Source organism: Macrobrachium nipponense, chromosome 2 (genome assembly GCF_015104395.2).
Source record: "Macrobrachium nipponense isolate FS-2020 chromosome 2, ASM1510439v2, whole genome shotgun sequence".
Lineage (NCBI taxonomy): Eukaryota > Metazoa > Arthropoda > Malacostraca > Decapoda > Palaemonidae > Macrobrachium > Macrobrachium nipponense.
The window spans coordinates 159266021-159288133 of record NC_087201.1 but is presented as its reverse complement, the minus strand read 5'-3'; the positions used below and the strand labels follow the sequence as shown (position 1 = coordinate 159288133).

At 39.9% G+C, this 22113-nt stretch overlaps 1 protein-coding gene across 9 annotated transcripts in view; it reads left to right on the top strand.

The window, feature by feature from the left end:
- Positions 1–22113, top strand: part of LOC135221077 (disks large homolog 5-like) — a 625627-nt gene that overhangs the window by 281704 nt on the left and 321810 nt on the right. For 8 of the 9 annotated variants that reach the window (XR_010315871.1, XM_064258857.1, XM_064258856.1 and 5 more), the window contains exon 1: positions 17132–21488. The exons of the other annotated variant lie outside the window; for it this stretch is intronic. The gene's annotated coding sequence lies outside the window, so the exon portion shown is untranslated. Of the gene's footprint in view, positions 1–17131; positions 21489–22113 lie in introns of those variants that run through there. 9 annotated transcript variants of the gene reach the window in all.

Here is a 22113-nt window from a genome sequence, read left to right as displayed (position 1 = left end):
CCCACCTTCCCCCCCCCCACCCCCCCCAAAAAAAAAAAAAAAAAAATAATACTAATAATCTCCCGCACAACCGTGCAACCGTAAGATTTCTGTCTGTCCGAGTTCAATTACTAATGCGTCACACGTGGGGAGAGAGAGAGAGAGAGAGGAGAGAGAGAGAGAGAGAGAGAGAGAGAGAGAGAGAGAGAGAGAGCATAATTACATGAAATTTAAGCACGGAAAAGTAAAACCAAGAAAAATTAGTTTGAGCAAAAATTTTCAATTTTCCTTAACGAGGCACCGCTTCTTGTATGCATAATTGTAAAACTTGCATGGTATATATAGCGGCTCTCTCTCTCTCTCTCTCTCTCTCTCTCTCTCAGGAAGGCGCATATTACATTTTTAATCTGAAATGTTGATGGGAAGGGAAGTCTCATTGCAACATGCATCTCTTCGTCATACCCATCTTACGTTAACATTCTCTCTCTCTCTCTCTCTCTCTCTCACTTGTACACATTTTTTTTAATAGGGGGATTTTCCTTTTTTCATTACAGTTCAAAAGTTGTAGCCGGGAGCTCTTAAGGTTTGAAAAATGGGACCGTGGTTGTACTTGATTAGAAACAGTATTGAACAATCGGTGTTGTTTTATTTGTTTGTTTGTTAGTTTGTCGAGTTTTTATTTTTCTTTCAATATAAGAAAGTTTAAGTTTTGATGATGACAAGCGTTAAACCCACACACACACACACACACACACACACACACACACATATATATATATTATTATATATATATCATATATATAATATATATATGTATATATATATATATATATTTATATATATATATATATATATATATTATATATATTATATATATTATATCATACACCACAGTGAAGATATGGTAAACGGTTGAGAATCCTGACCGGTGTCTGCTTCATTGCTATAAGCCATCTTCAGTCCTCTGAAGATAGGTTAGCAATAACGACGACACCGTTCGGTCAGGATTTACAACCGTTTATCACTTATCTTAATTTCTATTGAGGCAGGTCAGATAGGATGACAATAACCTGCCAAATTCATCTCCATCTCCCTTTCATCGTCCTGTCATTTGCATATGGAACCCCCGTAATGTCTCTCACAGTGTCGTTTCTCACTCTCTTTTGCCTCGTGATTCTTCTTCCGCAAAGCTTTATTCTCAAACCGACCAAATCTATTACAGTTTCACTAGCATGGTTTCAACTGTCATCCTACGATTCTTGTCTGTTTAGTAATCAAGACCGTGCTGAATTCATTTATGACCTCACTTCCGTATGCAGCTTCAGTGAATTTGATTTCCGGATCTTATTCAGCCAGCCCATTGTTTGATTTGCCTTTCCAATCTTTCACCAAATCCCAACTCCCGAAAACTTGTCCAGGATTTGATTATTCCTGAATACTTGAAAGATTCAATCTCTCTAATCCGCTCTTGTTTTACTTCATCCATTTTTGCATACAGGTCCTTCTCATTTCTGCTTTTGTTTTATTTATCTTAAGCATCATGTTCATCCTCAAATGATACAGCATGTTGGTAAAGTATTGCATATCTCGTGGTGCTTTGCGGATTAGGACATCTCTCTCTCTCTCTCTCTCTGCTGAAGAAATTACTTCTGGATTTAAATTAATCAAGTTTTAAAAGAGAAAAATTATATGTACACGAGTTTGGTCATTATTTCAGTTCATGCATTCGTTATATTATGTTCGTCGACATAAGCGGTATTTGTGCCATCCAGTCGGGTTGTTTGTTCTCAGCCATTTTATTCAGAACTTTGTCCATTTATCAGGATGTTTTTCTTCTTCTTTTTCTTCTTCTTTTGGCCATGCTGTCAGCGCGCTGGGGTGTAATGAAATTGAAATTGTTTTTTTTTTTATACGTCGCAGCTCAGGCTTTAGGCCAAACCGCCTGACGTCGAAATTAATGGATTGAATGAAGTCAGTGACGCCGTTTTAGGAAGTTTGCCTGGTTTGGGGGACCTCTTGTGGTGCCTCCTTAGGCGAGTAGTGTCGCCATAAAAGGAGGAGGAGGTGGAGAGTTTAACCTTGTAAATTTACTGTGGCTTGGCGTCGAGGCGAAGTCGAGCCCTCAGTGGAGATGCTCTCTCTCTCTCTCTCTCTCTCTCTCTCTCTCTCTCTCTCTCTCTCTCTCTCACACACACACACAAGAGGTTTCAGTGTAAAACTGAATTACTTTAGGAACTGCGACATGCTTGGTTTTATTTATGTTTAACCGCGATTTGCTAGAGACATTAGTTTAACCGAGCCTTAAACGGCTTCACTGTTGTATATTTTGTGTGTGTCTGTATATATATATATATATATATATATATAGATATATATATATAATATATCTATAATATATATATATATATATATATATATATATCAGTGTGAGAATGAAAGTAAAACAAGAAATTCGTATATGTGTCGTTTTTAATTTTTTTTTATATTTTCTTGACGCAAAATCGTTTTTTAAGATTTTAGGATTTTGTTCCTCTATGTTTTACTTCGCGAATAATTGCAGTCGCACGCGAATTCCGTGTGTTCTTCGTGATGTAAGTGTACCTGATGTATTCGTCAACTGTGATGCTTATCTATTGGTTTTCAGGATCTCGTGTATTTGTTATAAACGTATACACCGCATAACATTTTCCATCCCATTCACGTAATCGTAGATTCTAAATGAAAAAACTTGAAAGACTATTGTCACTTACGAAAACAGGTGCTAAGTGGTTAGTTGATATACTCGATCAATATTATGAACGTTGGTGGAAATGACTTTTTGAGAAAAAAAAAAAAAAGTGTAAAGCGCCCGATGACGAAGTGTGTGATGAAGAGGCAAGATCAGTTATGCTTAGGAATATGAATATTACAGATTGATTTTATTTCGTTTTATTTATTTATTTATTTATTGTATTTGACAGTAACAGCTTATTTTAATATTTTTTCCTTTTCTTTACAGGTAAGTCAATTGCCGAACGATGTCACAAGTTAGCCCGGGAACCTTATGAACGAAATATAGGTCTGTATACGCTTACTCTATTGGGGTTATGACTCTTTATTATTGTTTCCCTTGAGGAAGCTGGTTGTCACCCTCTCCCTCAAGCGTCGCCTAATTGTGTGTATGTGTGTGTGTGTGCGCGCGCGCGGGCGAGGTTAAGGCGCACTCGTGGCACTATTACGCAGTAGAGGCTTGTGTTTAAGAAAGGTACTTCCGGATTACCAGCTCTGTCCCTCCTCCCCCCTTCACGTTTCGCTCTCCGTTATTCCGTTTCAACGTGAATTTGGAAGTTGCTGCCAGTTTGGGATGCGCGTCTCCAAAAGCGTTTTCAGGAGGATGATTCCATTTTGATGTCGGCTGAGACAAATCTCTTATTGCTGTAACGCGTTAAGATTCTATTTTCGACCTTTTTTGGGGGTGGGCGGGGGTGTGAATCTTAGTTTCATTGGACCTGTTTTCATTAGAGTTTTATTGTAAGCATTCTTTTTACATTATATATTCATCCTACGCCTTTTTACTTTGGACTGTTGTATTATTTATTCTATAATTAGAAATTCTTAGTTCTCTTCTAATTGCTCTTGAGATTTATTTTTTGTTTTGTCTGCTAACCCTTATGAGTAATTACAGAAAATAGTGATGGAAAGAGCACACAATAGTCCCGTGTAATATTAAGTTTAATGTTTTTTTTTATGTTTAATATAATTCCTCATGTTTTAAAAGTTATTATGACATACAAAACAAAAAGTATAGCGACCCCGGACAGTGATCAAGTTGGGAAAACCAAGGAATATTGTATTCTGTCCATTGTATTCAGATTTAGATTTAGAAATGCACATTTTCAATATTGCTGTGTTTTATTATGAACGACACTTATTTTCTATGAAATGGCTATTTTTAAAAAGTTTCATGGTCAGCAATGTTTGGATAATAGCCAACATTTCCACAGTATAATCATGCATAAAGATATAGCAATATTTATGGCCACCAGACGCGGCATCTTACATCACCAGACCAGCAAGTTAGTCAAGATCACTACACTAATCTGTCCTACGTCGTCCTTAGCAACTTGTCCATCTTGAATAATTGAGGGTTTTTGGTTTTGAGCATGATGGGGTATTTGCATTCCCACTGAAAATTTATTGTATTGTCAGAGAGAGAGAGAGAGAGAGAGAGAGAGATATATATATATAATTATATATATATATATATATATATATGTCAACCTTGGCGGCCTTGGCTTCATAAATGGACGAGGAGGAGTTACAAGGATTAGGATCTCTCAAAGACTTGTTAGTCCATCCGAGGAGACATCGTGTGTCGTGTGCTCACTAATCTCTAGGAGCAGGTTTTACTGTTCATTCATAGTGCCCTAATGATTTTGTTTAACTTTCTTTTAAACTCTTCCACAGTGTTGCTTTTTACAACTTCTGGTGGCAGTTCATTCCACGTGTCACATATCTTGTATGTGGAGAAGTTCTCACAATGGGATGTGTCGTATGTCTTCAGCTCTAGTTTCCATCCATTATTTCTTCTGTGGAGAGATGTAAGAAACAATATAACAAAGTCGCAGCAAGACTTGCTATGACAAATAGATGTGTTCAGAGAGAGAGAGAGAGAGACAAGAATTGATGATATATTACGTGACGTTCTTACATGGAAAGTCATTGCCAAACTATGCAGTATTTTTTTTTATATTGAGTGCATCTTTGTAGCTTATCGCATTGGATACTGAATTGCTGTGAATGTAGTGAACAGCCATTTTATCCCGGTTACCAAACAGCTGCGAGGAAACCAGTTATCGTTAAATGAAGGCAAATATGTTTTCATTGAGACGAAATCTGACCCATTTATAAGGTAAACTTCGGCATTGATGGACAGTCGGTAAGCATCAGGGAATTCTGTGTGGAAGTGTGTGTGTGTGTGTGTGTGTGTGTGTGTATATATATATATATATAGATATATATAATATATTTCTTATTTTTGTCTCCACACACTATCAGTAATTGCTAGCAAAGATGCAAAATGCAATAGTGGAGTTGAAAGTCAAGCTGTAATTTAGTGGATCCCAGCTTATAGTAGAGGAATCATTAAATTACACACGGTACGTACTTCTGATATGACCACTGCCGTTAACTACCTGATCCATCCTGGATGGGAGTCTTGTCATTATAATTTACCTCGAGAGAGAGAGAGAGAGAGAGAGAGAGAGAGAGAGAGAGAGAGAGAGAGAGAGAGAGAGATGTTGGAAGAAAATGAGCAGCGCTGCGTATACGTACTATACCATCCCAAATCGAATGATGATAAGACACTTATCCTTCATTATGTTATGGCATACCGAGCGTAAGTTGAACATGGCCTAAATATTCCACATCCTGTTTAAATGTTTTGTGTCCGCGTAGGAAAGAGCGTGTTCCAGTCGCCGTCTTGGCATTCTAGGGGATTGTAAATGACCCTACAAGTCAAGAAGTAGGATTTGGAGGAGTGAGGGTAGAGTGAGGGGGTTGGGGGCGGATGAGATGGAGGAATGGTCCTTTTCAGAAGAGGCTGGTCTCTCTCATCTGGAGTACATTACGTGGAAACAGACTTTCACGGTGAAGAGAGGTAATGCCCCCGGGGTAAGTAGGGAGAAGAAAAGGTCGCAGTGGCGTTGGGAATACTCACGGGGGTTTGGTGTTGGGAGTGGGGGTGGGGAGCTGGGGGGATGAGAACCTATCCCAGGGGTCATAGAGTGTTTGGGTTTAAAAAGGCCTTCTCCAGGGAATGGTAGAGACGTTGTGAACCATTTTTTTTCCTTCCATTTATTTGTTTATTCGAGTCATCTCTCGTTTGGTTGTAGAACGAAGCTCCCCAGAGAGGGGGACTGAGTTAACTCTTTATCAAGGTTCCATTTTAGAACGGTGTTATTCATCTGTTACAAGGAGAGCGGGGGGTCGAGAGAGAGAAAGACTTTAGTTCATTTTTGTTTGTTCGTTTGTCTCTAGTAATTGACGATGTCTGTTTGGGAATTCCTTACAAGTCAAGTGAAGTGTAGAATAATGCGGTAGTTATCCCCTCTTATATATATGAGTAAATAAAATAATAATGATTTCGTGAGTTAGTGTTTTTAAGGAATTATCATCGCGAATCACTCATTTTGGCGAGGTTGAATATCCCCAGCAACCTTGCATGGGAATTTTTTTATTTTTAGAGTTGAATAAATATGGAGTGATACAAAATGATTTACGTTCCGGAAATCCCTGATTACACTTTTGTCTACTTTTGGTCAAGTATTGTTTGTTTGGTACGCAAATAAAATTATATCTGATTGTCAGCTCTCCCGAGGCTGGCCAGAAGGATTAGATCATAATTTACGTGGCTAAGAACCAACGGGTTAATTAGCAACGGGACCTACAGCTTAATGTGGGATCCGAACCACATTATAACGAGAATTGAATTTCTAATCACCATAAATAAATTCCTCTGGTTCCGCACTAGCGGCAGTGTGGAGCGAACTCGGGTTAGCAGATTGATAAGCGAGTACACAACCCACTCGTCCACTGAGAGACTAGTATGGGAAACAAATAAAAAAAATTTTAAAGTTGGAAGATTTTTGGTGTATATTTATTTCTCAAAGGTGGATATAGCTATGACCATATTCGTCCAGCCTTCAGTGAATTCCACGAGATAGTTTATTGTATATGACTTTTGTTTAATGTTTCAAAGTCGCGCATTGACGCTACGAATAGACAGGCTATGACAGTAGCGAATTGCAGCTCAAATTATGACCTAAAGGGAGAATGATAGATTGCAAACTTTATTCTTAAAAGTTCTACCTCGCCTTTTTATGTAGGCGAGAGTCACGTTAAGTGTACCCAACGCACTTGAGACAATTCTGAAAATTGGTTCCATAATGGGGAAAAGAAAAAAAAAAAACTCTCCGTGCTTTAGGTAATATATTTTGGGAGTGAAGATCCGGCAAGACCAGTGTGGGACGTAAAGTTTGCCTGGTGGCCGTGGAAGTTTGGACTAATTATACTCCAGGTCACCTGGTGTTGGGCAGCAGTGGCTTCGAATATCATAGGATCGGGTGATTTTGGTAGAAGTTAAGACAGTCAGTTAAAAATTTGCCATTTTTGCCACTGCTGCAATATGGCTCTCTCTCTTCTCTCTCATCTCTCTCGTCTTTTCCTCTCGACTCATCTCTCGATCTTCTCTCTCTCTATCTCTCTCCACCCTCCCCGCGTCATCCCTCCACAACAGGTCTCTCCCCTCCGCCTCCCCTCTCTCTCATCTCTCCTCGCCTCCTCCCCATCCTCTCTCACTCCCCCTCCCCTCGCCCTTCTCTAGTCCCGAGTCCCCCCAGCTCCCCCCCTCCCCACTCATCCTTTTCTCCTCAATCTCCCTCAGGCTTCCTCTCTCTCCTCTCTCCCCCACTCCTCCAAAAGTCTCCTCCCTCTCTTCTTCCCTCTCTCTCTCTCCCTCTCCTCCCCTCCTCCTCTCCTCTCCCTCTTCTTCTCTCTTCCTTCCACTCGCCCCCACTCCTCACTCTTCTCCATCCTCTCTCCTCTCTCTCCTCGTCTCCCCCGTTCCCGCTCTTCTCTCTCCCCCTCTCCCCCCTTCCTCCCCCTCCTCTCCCCCTCCTCCCTCTCTCCTCCCTCCCTCCCCCTTCCCGCTCTCAGTCCTCTCCTCCCCCTCCCTCTCTCTTCTTTCTGTGGCCCTCCGCCTAGATCACTGGTTATAATATTCAGTTGCCTAATACACTGTTATATATTCAGTTGCATTCACAAACCGAACTTGAAAAAAAAAAAAGTATACAAACTTTCTCCTCCTAGCGAGAGGTGGTTTTTCATTAGGGTCTGTGTGGCCGTTTGTCAGCAGGATTCCATGAAAAGAAGGAAGCTGTTTTTACGAAATTGTTTTAAGTATATATATATATATATATATATATATATATATATATATATATATATGTATATATATATGTATGTATAGTATATATATGTATATATAGTATGTTATATATGTATATATATATATATATATATATATATATATATATATATATATATATATATGTATGTATAACAGAATCACGAAAGTTAGGAACGTATTTTTGTCAGGAATCTGCTCCAGTAAAGGGCTCTTAAGCCGAAAGATCTCGCAGACTCCTTCGTTTATTTTTCCTTCTTGGCAATTTATCTTTATTTATTATATAAATATATATATATGTATGTATCATATATATATATATATATATGTATATTATATATATATATATGTATATATATATATATATATATATATATATATATATAGTATATACGCATATATATTAATTGATTATCCCGTGTGGATTGGGATTGAGGAATATATGTTTATTCTTTTGTATTGTCACTGATGCGTACTTCCAGAAAACATCTAATTGCAATGTGCGAGATAAAACTCAAACGATACAACTTATAGTATTAATGGTAATTATGCAGATCGCAGTTGCAGAGGGTTGCAATCCCCCTTGGATGACCTGTCAAGTGTCGTTGTAGAGGAACTCATTTTTTTTTTTCTCAGTTGTCCATTCTTTCGTTATCTTTGTTTTCGTTGTAATCATATCTCCCCTCCCCCACATTTTCCTGATGCTTATGTTCGATAACGACAAAGTTGGCTTTATGTTTCTTCTAATTGATCAAGTCGATTCCCTTCATTCTATCAAACAAGTTATCTAACTAAAAAGAAAAAGAAAAATTAGCCTTCACTTGCAATTTGTGATATTTCACAGCTTGCTACTTCATATCTCCGTGTCGTTAGCCTTTACCTGTTTGTTTCCATAATGCCCTATGGTCGTCTCGTCATTTGGTGTTCTTATTTCACTTTATTTCTTCATGTTGTGATTCCTTTTACGTAGGTCAAGTGACTTAGAAGGATAAAGATAAACCCGGTGCTTATGTATGCTCAGGACACGAGGGGGAGTGCAAGGTCAGTGATGGAGAGGAGCTAGTGAGAAGAGATGAGATCCCCAAAGTGTGTGTGTGGTGTGTGTGTGTGTGTGTGTGTTTAAGGGGGGGGGGGGGGGGGGTTGAGTTTGGGTGGTTTGGGGATTGAGGGGGGTCTCTTTAGATCTTGAGGGAACTGCAGATATAAGTTTGGGGGAAAAAATGGGACAGCTGTATAATGTCATTTCCAAACTCCTCGACGATCTTTGGACTGTTCTCGGAAGTAATGAAGTATATCACAGTTAGGGGGAGGGGCTAGCTATAGCCAAGCCGTCTGTTAATTCGGGGAAACCCGAGAGCTTAAAAGATTTTTTTTTTATCCTTTATAAGTAGGGGAAGTTATAATACCTTGAACCCATTAGGTGAGAGAGGGAGAAGCAGATTTTTCTGGAAATTTTGTAAATGGCTTTGGCTGAAGCTAGAGGCGTCTGTAAGTAGATTAAGCAGAGAGAGAGCTATCTTTCGTCATCAATTATAAAAAGTGTATAAGTGTGTAGGATTCTTATCCGAATACTCTTGATAGCGAGTGAAGACGGGAAGAGTGATACGGATTTCCACCTCTTAACTATTTTGCATTTATCTCCCATAGTGTTGCTACCTCCCCCTTTCGTGCTAAGTTAAACATGTAATTTTTCTACTAACTTCTCCCCAGTCCTGTCTCTATTCTTCCCGTTGGTTTTCCTTCCTTGTTGTTTGTAAATACTTCTATATATTTTCTCTCTCTCTCTCGAGCTGTCGATACACCCTTGGCTTTTATTTTTATTTTTTTTTTTTTCGTTTTCCCTCTGCCAGACTTATGTGTTACCATTAATTCTTATTTATTTTATTTTATTTTTCCAGAACAGGAACTAGAGTTATTTTGTGCGTTTTTTTTCGGATCACAGTCTTTCTAAGTTCCTTTCAGTCGTGATAGCTTTCTGCCTTTGTGTGTGTGTGTGTATCCCGGTATATGTGAGCTTTATTATGATTAGGGGATTTCAAAAGGAATTAGAGATAGGTTGACGTTCCTGTTACTACTTTTCTTTATAATCAGATTAAAGTTTTTCTCTTGATACACCAAAGCTATTATTAAACTATTTTTACCATTGATAATACCGATAATAGAAAATTCCTGATGGTCATTTTTGGGACAGTTGGTCATTATTCAGAGTGGCCTCGCACAACGTTTTGCTTTCAGGTATATTATATTTTTTTTATATTCTCCAAGAAAACATCATAGCTCACATCCTTGCCTTTTGATCTGCGTGTTCCATAACTGGGGCGCTGAAGAAGAAGTGAGAGGGAAAACACACACACACACACACACACACACCACACCCCCTCTTTTTTTTTTTTTTTTTTTTTTTTTTTTTTTTTTTTTTTTTTTTTTTTTTTTTGTTTTTTTTTTTTTTTTTTTTTTTTTTTTTTTTTTTTTTATCTGGATTTATATCTTTGAATGAATCTTAAATGAATGCTGTGAAGTAGGTATAGTAGATTCACATTAACCGCGCACTTGATGTCTAGGCCAGTCCCCTACGACGCTCCTGATTGGCTGTTGATAAGCCAATCACAGGGCTGTAAACTCTCAGTCACTCTCAAGAGTTCACATGGGTAGGATTTATGTTCCACCTCTCCTGAGGGCTACGTCTTTCAAAGGTATCCCACAGGAGAGGTGGAACATCCATCCTGCCTATGTGAATTCTCTCTCGAGAGAGACTGAGTTTCCAGCCCTGTGATTGGCTTATCAATAGCCAATCAGGAGCGTCGTAAAAGACTGGCCTAGCCATCAAATACACGGTTGATGTGAATCTACTATAGTAGTTAGTGTATTAATGTCTGAGTGTACGGGAAGTGTGTAAAAAATGATATAAACGTAGAATAAAAAAAAAAAGTCGTAGTTTGAATCCAAAAATGGAGAACCAAATCCACAGTTATGCAGCTGTACAAATATATTTGAGAATAAACCTGTATAGAGAGCTTTCGAGAATCGGTACAATTTCAAAGAGGAGAATTCTCTCTGTATGGTTTTATTTTTATATACAGTATAAATGTACTGTTACATAACTGGAAGCGCCTCAGTGGCGTGATCGGTATGGTCTTGGCCTTGCGAGTTCGATTCTCTGGCATTCTATTGAGGGGGGTGAGAGACGTGGATTTCTGGTGATAGAAGTTCACTCTCGACTTGGTTCGGAAGTCTACACGTAAAGCCGTTGTAAATTGCTGAATAACCACTGGTTCCATGCAACGTAAAAACTACATACAAACAAGCAAACAAAAACATAACTGTGGATTCGTTTCTCCAAGCGTAGAGCATACGCATTAGGTTTGACCATTAAAGACACACTTATATTGTGAATGGTAATTGTACGTTAAAAGAGGTCACATGCAAATTTTGGTAAAGAAATCTCTAATGGCGGCCGATGATTGACGGGGAAAAATTATATTATGAAGCGAAAATGAGAACGGCTGTGAAAAATTGAGAAACTTTTTTTTTTGTCCATCGAAGAGTCTTTTTCCCAAAGATCTCTCAGGCCTCCGGATTTATTATGAAATCGAAGTAGCGCATTTGTTTTGGGATCAGTTCTTTCTCAAAATGTTTATCTGGTTGTAGGAAAACAAGCGTCGTTTACATGAATAAAAATAGGCTTGTGTTACCGGGCGATATATATCCGTATATGTTGCTATTGATCCTTTTGTATTTATGAGAATATAGTGCAACATTTCAACTATTTCAGGATGAAGCAGAGCTGTTTACCTGCTGGTAAACTTTACGTAAATTCGGTTGGGGATGTTTTATATATTTAAATGGTGTGCTTAAAGCTCCCGTTGGCCAATTTAAAAGATGTTTTTGAGCATAAAAGTCATAATGTAATTTTATTCTCAGGAGGAAGTCCTGAATTCCTATCTCTATTGAATCCTTAGTACTTAGTTTTTTATTCATTTATATTATTTTGCATTAGTATATTGTGTAAAAAAAAAAAAGGAAGGCAGCCTCTATTAAATTCAAGTTCTTTAAAGCACAACTTTAAGCAATAACTAGAGATAATTCTTTAGTTTCTTTCTAAACTTGATTAGTATTACTATAATAACTTTAGATTAGAAATCATTTCAACCCCCACCATAGGACAGGTTGTTTTCGTCTCATTTTGAAAAACTAAATGGAAACTAGGAGATGCAGACCACGTTGTTTTATTAAAATTCTATTTTTATTCATATTTTGCCGCTATTTCACATAATTTTTCACTTTTCTGACTTTTCTATCAGTTTGCAATTTTGCAACCTAATGAGATTCATAAGAATAAGCGTGACGACGCAACTTGATCTTGCTAAGCGAATGCTGCCTCGTGGAACAAAAATGGCATCGCCAGAGTTGGATGACGCAAGAAAAACGCGTCATCGGCTGCGGCATGCTTACGCTTTTCAATTTAGGCTGACACAGGAATAACGGCGGGGTCTCTCGGTCACGAAACGAAAGCCGAAACGTAAAAGGAGGAGACCGCCATTAACAATTCTGCTGTCCACATCTTTGTGGTGCATCAAAGGGGCCTGCAAAATTATAGTCAAACTACGGCGGGAAACGTTTCGGTGTCGGGGATGTTGTCTTTTCAGGCGCATGCGCAAGTTTGGACAAACAAAATTTGATTCGTCTGGAATCGTTGTGGGAGTGATTCAAAGTTCGTCCAAATGATCCCGTTGCCTGTTACCAAGTAAATCGGATAAGTCGACTAAAATTTTGCTGAAGTATATTAATAACTACATTCTCTCTGCCAGACTTTCGTGCGTCTTCGTACTTACCTAGAAGAGTATTCACTGTCGTAGTCATTTTCTGACGAATTAGGGAAATTAACTGAACCTTTATGATATTGTCCAGTTGGTTTCTTGTATTATATAACTTCATCCCTTTCGACTGTATTTGATTATTTTTTTTATTCACCTTGCTATAGGTATTTTGAACTAAGAGGGATTATATTATTGTTCGGCGAAGATACGAAATTATTCGTATTCCGTCCACCCTTATTACTTTTTATTATTTTTTGTTCTCCGCTTACCATATTGGTTTCTGGAGGGGAGCATTTGGTTACTTGGCCCAGTGACCTAGATAAAGGGAAACATGATCTGAAGTTCACTCACGCCCCGTACATACGAGAGGTGAGAATGATAGGCTCTGCATCGAAGGCTTCCAGTGCATCTGCCAATAGCAACCTCGGTCTGTTGACATCAAGACTTAATTAGATTTTATGCAGTCAGAGAAGCTGCAGCTATAGTTTTTGTACTGCAAGGTTGCTCACAACTTTAATTTCATTAGGGGTAATAAGCCCAGTATTTGCAATTTCATCTTATAACGTTTTGGATGAGGAAGGCGTATTTTAGAGCATTTCTTTCTAGAATGACAGCTGGTGTACATGTGCTCGCTTCAGAAAGCTGTTGAAAAAAATTGTCATGTTTTGTGCGTGAGTGACGGAAATATTTCGGTCTCTCCTTTCAGAGTGAACATTATTATTCTTGTGAGCGTCTTCTAATGTCGAACGCTATTTTCCTTTACTTTTGTAATAACTTTTAGCATATAGTATAGTAATTGAGAAAAGACTTAAATACTCATTTCTTTAACAAACAATTGAACACCTCTCGTCTGCGCGGACAGTTTTGCCACCTAAATTCAGTCTCTGAATCACATCAGTAATATGAGGTTGTCTTGTCAGCTGTTCTCACGCGTGAGCTGCCTTTATTTGATTAAAAGTAAGGCTTTTGCGATAAAGTGATAGGCTACAAATAGGCAACACAGATGTTTGGATGATGATGTTATGTTGGTAAATTCGAATATTAGAGTGTGGAATCATATTCTTAAAGTATATTGTCTTTTTCATGTACTTATGATTGGATTTGATTTGTGAAATTTAGGCTGGCATGCTTAGCACTGGGGCACATTCGGCCATTCAACGGTGAAGACAGTGAAAAGATCCAGTTGAAAAGCTATGTAATGAGATCTAGAAAACCTAACGTAATTAATGAAGTGATTAAAGGTAGAAAGGGAGAAAACCCTACAGGTGTACCAAGAAGAAAAGAAGTTAGAGAGATATAAGAAGGAGGGAATGGAGGTGAAGTAAAATGCTAAATATTTGGCGCAGCTAGGGGCCGAAGGGACGCCGCAAACCCCCTTGAGTAGTAATGCCTACAGTGTGCCCCTTTCCAACGGGGAAAGAGTTCCAAATGGGTTTTCACCTTCGGGGTCCGTCGCTCATGCTGAATAGTTTAATGGAGTTGTACTTGAATTACGTAATCGGCCCGCAGAAATGATGCAGATATATAATATACGTCAGACACACAAAACGAATACTCGTCCAAAATGGACGTACGAAGACGTATTTTTCCGAGAACTGCTGAGAGGTTTCTTATCGTCTCGGGCGTGCGGAAATGTCCGTCGGCTGTAGGAAAATGGACGGCAGAGGTTTTGTGAACTTCCGGATTGAAATCGAGTTAAAAGTTTCTGATTGACTTCGTCTCGAACGGTGTCGTGAGTTTTCCGGAAAAAGTATTTAGATTGTATCTTCAGGTTTGCGAAGTGATCGATTAGAGATGGGAAAACTGTCGGCTTTTGTTCATAGAAGATAAGACCTAATGATACAGATTTTTTTTTTTTTGGCTAAAGATGTTTTAAATGAAAAAGAAACCCACATAATCACTGTGTATAACGTGTTTACTTATAAGTATTTACATTTTATTTTGCTCAACACTTATAAGTAAACACGTTTTACACAGTGATTTTGTGGGTTTCTTTTTCAATCTTCAGAAGAAAACTGAAAGAAGTTTTTGTTTGGTTGATAATTTCAATCTTATACTTATCAGTGAATCTCTATTCAAACTTCTTATCGATGTTTCAATGTTTCTATGAAGATGGATGCAGATAGTATGTTTTTGTTGTTCTGACACATTTTTTTTTTATGAACGTTTTAATTCAATTATTATTGCTGAGTAGAAGGCTACCTCAGCCCCAGTGCAGTGTCTGCTCTGTCATGATTTATCAGCCATCCATCAATCCATGCAAAGGTTTGTGTGTGTGTGTGTGTGTGTGTCTGGGCATACTGAATCCTATGTGTGTGTCAGACTTACTTGCAGTCTAACTCAGTCAAACATTTGCCGTTATTTTTATCAAATTTGGTCACGTACCGCTCAGCGGTGTTGTGGTTTGAACATAGATTCAGTTATATTTTGAACGTTTTCCTTGATTCTTCTTCTTCTTCTTCTTCCTCTTCTTCTCCTCTCTCTCTCTCTCTCTCTCTCTTTTTTTCCATCATGCGATGCAGAAACCTTTCTCATCTCGAGGGTTTTGTTTTTTCATAGTGAATTCTACTACTACTTTTTAACATGATAATAATAATAGTAATAACAATAATAATGATGATAATAATAAACTTTATTCAACAGAACGACCGCCTGGATGCCGTTGAGTTTGCTTTGTAGAGTTTCTTTGTAATAACAGGTTAATAATAATAATAATAATAATAATAATAATCATAATAATATTAATAATAATAATTTTCTTCAAGCTCTCTTCTTAACGGCATAGCTATTTTAATTTATCACACCAGTCGCGTTTCTATACACACACACACACACACACACACACACACCGGCGACGACGAAATGTTTACTATTAAGGGAAAAGGGGTTTTACTCGGCGGAGAACTTTAATTGGAAATGGATTTGAAAGTCCCGATCTCGCTTATGCCCCCCCCCCCGCGCACCCCTCTCTCTCTCTTCTCTTCTCTCTCTCTCTCTCTCTCTCTCTCTCTCTCTCTCTCTCTCTCTCTCTCTCCCACCATCATTGTTCCGTAGCACTTGATCTCCGCGATTATGGTTTTAGAAGCTTCGCCTCTCCTCCTCCTCCTCCTCCTCCTCCCACGTCATATTCCCAGGGGGGGGGGGGGGCGGGTTCAGAGAGAACATTTTATGCCCTTTTTCTCAAGATTTGGTATGAATATTCAGTAGTCGGGTATGGAGATTTCAGCTAGGTTCTGTTTTGACACTCTCGGGATCCATTGTTTCCTCGAAAATCACGTCTCTCTCTCTCTCTCTCTCCTTCTCTCTTCCCTTTCTCTCTCTCTCTCTCTCTGTTTGATATCTTTATGTGCACAGCAATTCAGACTTCCTTATAATCTTGAGCATCGTGGTTCTGTGCAATAGGTTAACTAGTTTCATTTGTGAATTTGGATGCTCTTTTACATATAATGATGATCATCCTTGAGAAGGTCTGCCATTTTTCGTTCTTGATTTTCCCGTCCGTTTTCATTTCATTTCAGTTTTCCTTGATTCGGAGACGTCTCGGGTTATCGCGTCAGTGTTTATTATTCGCGGCGTAAACTGTCTTCATTGTGCTTAAAAAAAAATAATAATAATAAATAAAAAAAAAAAAAATCAGCTTTATGGGTTCGTCTCCTCTTGCTGTGTGTCAGTTTCCTGGTCATTGTGTAAGTTAAGAATAGTTTCCCACCCCCCACCCCCTTTCGAAGGTACTGCATCGGGTCTTTTAAAGGGGTTAGGGGGAGGGGGGTTAGGGGAGGTTGGGGAAAGGGGACTTAAAGGCTGAGGGTGAATCAGAGAGGCTTGTGGTTGGAGTTCCCCTTTTGCGTACACACTCGCCGACTCTTGCATTTTTATTTTTTTATTTTTTTTAACAATCCAAATGTAGAGAAAATGAATTGTGTATATATATATATATATATATAATATATATATATATATATATATATATATATAGTTGATATGAAAAGAGAAAATGATGTTCAATGGTCCTCTTCATTTTGTTATTTCCTCCTGCCTTTGCTACCACCTTCAGTTTTCCCTTCCCGTTCGACGTCGTCGTGGTCGTTGTCGTCAGCACCAAGCAGAGTCTCTCTCTCTCTCTCTCGCTCTCTCTCTCTCTCTCTCTCTCGGCACACCAACCGACCCCAAGTTATCTCTCCTCTTTCGCCGGGGAGAGAGAGAGAGAGGAAGAAGAGAGAGAGAGAGAGAGAGAGCGCTGCTGGTCCTCCTCCCTTGGTTGCCTCCTCCTCCTTCTCTCTCTCTCATCCTCCTCCTCCTCCTCCTCCTCCACCCCCACCCCCACCCCACCCCCCCCCCACCTGCGCCTGCAGGTCAGGAGTGGAGTGGGCAACGTCAGGAGCCCGCACTTCGCCACGCGCCGTCACACTGCCACCACCACACCACCACCACCACCGCCGCCGCCGCTGCTGCTGCTGCTGCTGCTGCTGTGCCGCCTCCGCCATCCCCATCGGGCAGCTGACGCACGGCCTCTCTCTCTCGCGTCGTTGTTGTGCCACTACTACTCATACTACTACTACGATGGGCATTGTCGCATCTCTCGTCGTCGTCGTCGTCATCGTCGTACTCGTCGTCTCGGGCTCAGTTCGTCATCCTGCTGTCGCTGCTGCTGCTGCAGCTGACCATGGGCAGGGGTGCTAGGGCAGCAGCAGGATGGTGGGGCAGCCTCACAGTCACATCGTCATCATCCTCAGCAACAACAACAACAACAACACAACCTCCACCACCAAAACAGCAACAACAACAACAACACCGCTCAAGTGTTAGCTTCCTCCTCCTTCTTCTCCTCCTCCTCCTCCTCCTCCTCCCCGTGGTCCTCCCCCCCTGGGGTCGTCCGAGAGCAACAACAGCCGTTATTGTTACCAAAACTGACACTGTTATCACTGCTGCTGCTTTTACTACGACTGCTGCTGCTGCTGCTGTTACTACTACGACCACGACCACCAATACCACTACTACTACTACCACTATTACTGCTACATCTCCCACTACGACCACTACGACTGCTCCAGTGAGTTCCTCGTTCTCGTCCACATTGCTATGATGTTCATGGCACTCTTTGGCTCCAGCACCGGTTGGCACTGTTGTTCTTGTTGTTGTTATCTCTCCTCGTGATTCGGTTGTGGAGAGAAAGAAGGAAAGAGAAATACTAGAAAGAAAGAGGGAAGGAAGGAAAGTGAGATATAGATGGAAATATAGATACATAGAGAGACAGACGTGTGTAAAAGGAAACATATCAACAGCCATAAAGTCTCCCGTTACTCTCATTATCATTGTTCTTGACTCGAGATTGTTGGAGGGAGAGAGAGAGAGAGGAGTGAGAGGCAGTGCCCCTTGTACATAGTTATCGGAGTGTCACTCGTGCAGACAACTTCGTCGTCGTCACCGTCGTCGACTTCTTCAAGTCATTCCCTTAAAGATCATTGCGGCCTTTCGTAGTAGCCCTCTTCTGTTACCGAAATTGCTCCTCGTTCATTTCCACGGAGACCCGAGAGAGAGAGAGAGAGAGAGAGGGAGAGAGGGATATATCTACACAACCACGGCAATCCGAAGTAAAGATTGTCGAGGGATAGCTGCCGCTGCTGGCTCGCACTCTCTCTCTCTTTCTCGAAACAGCGCCCGCCGTCTGTCTGTCTGTCTGTGTTTGTTTGTTTGCTGACAGCGAGTATTGTTTTGGTACACCATTCGCATCAATTATTTCGTCACCCTCGGAGATCGGTATAGTGCTTATTGACAGTGAAGGGAAGATGATGTGCGCGTAGTCCTGACCGAGATTCTGTTCAGTGAAAAATTGAAAGATAGAAGAAGTATATCTATAGAATATATTACATATATATATTTGTCTGCCCAGTTAAGAAGAAAAATTCTAGCAGATAATATTTTAAAAGAAGACATTTTTTCAATAGAGATAATATATAAATTATATATGAATATATATATATTATAAATATAGTCTATGAATAGTTAGTTGATAAAGTTGATATATGAATATATATATCTCTTACGTGGCCTGTATATCTAAGTGTGTACTTCGTGTGTGGTTATTTTTTTCTCTCCTGGAACCGAAGAAAGAAGCCGGACGAGGGAGCAGTAGGAAATTATTAGAAGCCTCACGGATGCCTCGAAGTCCATTGTTGGTTGTTTCCCCCCCTCAATCATGAATTGGTGCAGCTGCAAATAGTGCCTCACTTCTTAAAATAAAAAAAAAGTGTAGTGAAGTGTCGTCCTTTGAGTCAAAGGACAGTTAGCTTCCCATTCAAAATTTCAGAAGTAGAAAACGTAGAGTATATTTAGTTGTCCTTGTTAACCTTGGATCAGATTCGAATGGAAAAGAATGAATAGATCATTCGATTAAAAGGAAAAAAACAAAAAGCAAAAACAAAAAACGAGTAGAACCGAAAACAAATCAGGGTCTCTGTGTGTGCATGCGTTTTCTAATTTTAGCTTTATGGAATGACCTGTCCCTGATTTTTTGGGTCAAGAGTTGGACATTTGAGCCACGATAACATCGCGAGGAATTCCTTCGACCCAAGATGCTGTTGCTGTTGTTGCTATCGTGATGGTGACCGCTAGAGGAGGAAAACCAGGTGTTTTTTAAATGTTCGTTTAAAAAAAAAAACGTTTCAAAAAACAAAAGGAGGAACAGCAGAGGAGGTATAAGAAGCGGCGTAGAAGACGGAGCACGTGGAAAAAAAAACGACGTTATTGATGAAAGGAAAATAAGTTACCTAACAAGAGAGAGAGAGAGAGAGAGAGAGAGAGAGAGAGAGAGAGAGAGAGAGAGAGAAGGACTGGAAGCTGCATCAGCGGCTCCGACGTTGGGAAGACTTGTTGCTCCCGCTCTAGTTCGCTTGCTGGCTCTTTGCAAGCTGAGCGCTTGCTGCTGGTTTTGTGTGTGTGTGTGTGCGTGTGTGTCTGTGTCTGTGTGAGTGTGTTAGTGGTCTATTTTCGATCTGGCTGACGATGTGGCCGTGTTGTTCCTGCGTGCCTGTGTTTGGTTTTCGGGGTTTGTACTACTGTTTTCGCAGTCGATTTCCTTAGGAAATAAAAATCGATAGACGAGGAGAAGAAGAAGAAGAAGAAGAAGAAGAGTGCTGGGTGAGCTGTTGTCGCCTGGTACCCCTTTGTTGTCTCGTGCGGGTCGCACTTTATATTGCGTGTGCGTTTGTGCGTGTGTATGTGAGATTTGTGGTTGGTCGTGTGTACGTGTTCGTTGTGGTGGATTGTCCCTGCGTCCGTCACTGGTGGCGATTCGCACCGTTTTTACTTTCCCCCTCTATTTTTCGTGTCCTACTTTGTCGGTTGTTTTAACTTGGCACGAAAGAGTATAAGTCTCTGAACGCAGGGAAACGTTAGGGAGTAGTACTCTCCGTTGTTGTAATGACTACCTCTTAGTTACTCGTAGAACTTCTCAAAACTACTGCCGAAGACGACAAATGTTCTTGACTTCAATTTGTTTGTAAATAGATAGAGGTTTACGGTACAGATTTTAACTCCATTTACAGTGATTCAAATTGATTGTGATTCGTGTTAAAATTTCTTAATCCTCGTTACGGGAAAAAGGGTGTTTGTTGAAATCACAGTTGATGGTTGACATTCAGTCAGTACTCAAATTGTTATCGTGAATTCAAGTTTTCTCGTCTCCCTCGTTTCCGGGTAGATTTTTGTCCCCCATAGACGCTTGTTGCAAAGGGAGGTTTTCAAAGGTGAAGCAATTTGAGCGACAGCCTTGATTTAATTTTGTTTTCCATCAAGTTAGATTTTCAGTTGTTTGCTGCTCTGGACACCAGAATAATTGTTGTACGTTTTAGTGGAGAGACTGTGATGGAACACTGATAGCCAGCTTATATCACACTAGTGAGAGAGAGAGAGAGAGAGAGAGAGAGAGGGAGAGAGAGAGAGAGAGAGAGAGAGATATATATATTTTCTTTTCAAAGGCCGAACACGACGGAGGAAAAGAAGAAGAGAAAGAGTTATCGATGGAACTGAGAGTCGAGAGATCCTTCACGTCGATTTGGTAGCAGAGCGAGAGCTCGACATAGAGAGAGAGAGAGAGAGAGAGAGAGAGAGAGAGAGAGAGAGAGAGAGAGAGAGAGAGAGAGTCTTGTCGAAAGTTATTTTTTGACAGCGAGTTTTGGTGTGGTTTGTTGTGGTAAAAAAAACAAAGAAAATAAAAAGGAAAAAGAAATCATAAGAAGATAAAGACTATATACAAAAGAGCCAGTGCGGTGGCTTGGTGGTGCTCTTATCATCGAACTATTGACCTGACATCAAAGGAAACAGATAGGCGAAGCAAAAAGAATCGCCATTAAAAAAGCAATAAATAAATAAGAAGAGAAAGAGGACCTTCTTTTGGTGGTTTGGCAGTGACGACGCTTTAAGGCGCTCGGATCTCGAAAGCGGACAAAAAAAATAAAAAAAAGTTTGTATTCGTTTGTGTGAAGGTGTTTTTTTTTTTTTGCTTGGAAAAAATAAAAAGTTGGGAATCCCGTGGAAAAAAAGAAGACATTCCCTACTGCCTGTCTCTCTCCACGTCAATATAATATATCAAGATAGCGATATAGATTAGTATACATATATAAATATATAAATATATATATTGAGTGTTTTTGATCTCGCCAAATGCAAGTTTTAAGCTTCTCCGTTGATGTTGTGTTTTAAGTGGTGTTTTCATAAAGCAAAAGATTATTCAGCAAATTGTTAGAAAGGTAAATGTTCTTGGGTAAGGAGGTGTTATTGCTTGGAATTTGCCTGTCACTGAAATATTCATCTAAATTCCATTTGCGAGTGAAAATACTGAGTGTTCTATGCATCTTTTCCACTGTGTTGGTGAAAGAACTGTCGTGGAAGGTGTAGATGAATATAAACCATGTGATCACGAGGAACTCCCGCCACGAGAATGGGACAACTGTTGCATATTGCATCGCTTCGTGATCGGAGCGTCGGCCAAGTCGCTGTCTTCTGAAATTTCAACTGATTATTCATATATATATAATTTATATTTACTATGATAGATTCACATCACCCGTGCACCTGATGTCTAGGCCAGTCCCTTACGACGCTCCTGATTGGCTGCTGATAAGCCAGTCACAAGGCTGGAAACTCTCGGTCTCTCTCTCGAGAGTTCACATAGGCAGGATGTGTGTTCCACTTCTCCTGAGGGAGAGAGGCCGAGAGTTTCCAGCCCTGTGACTAGCTTATCAACAACCAATCAGGAGCGTCGTAAGAGACTGGCCTAGACATCAGATGCACGATTGATGTGATTCTACTATAACTGCATAGGCATAAGTTTCTTATTGTTATAATATTGAGTATAAAGAAGGGAATGTGAAC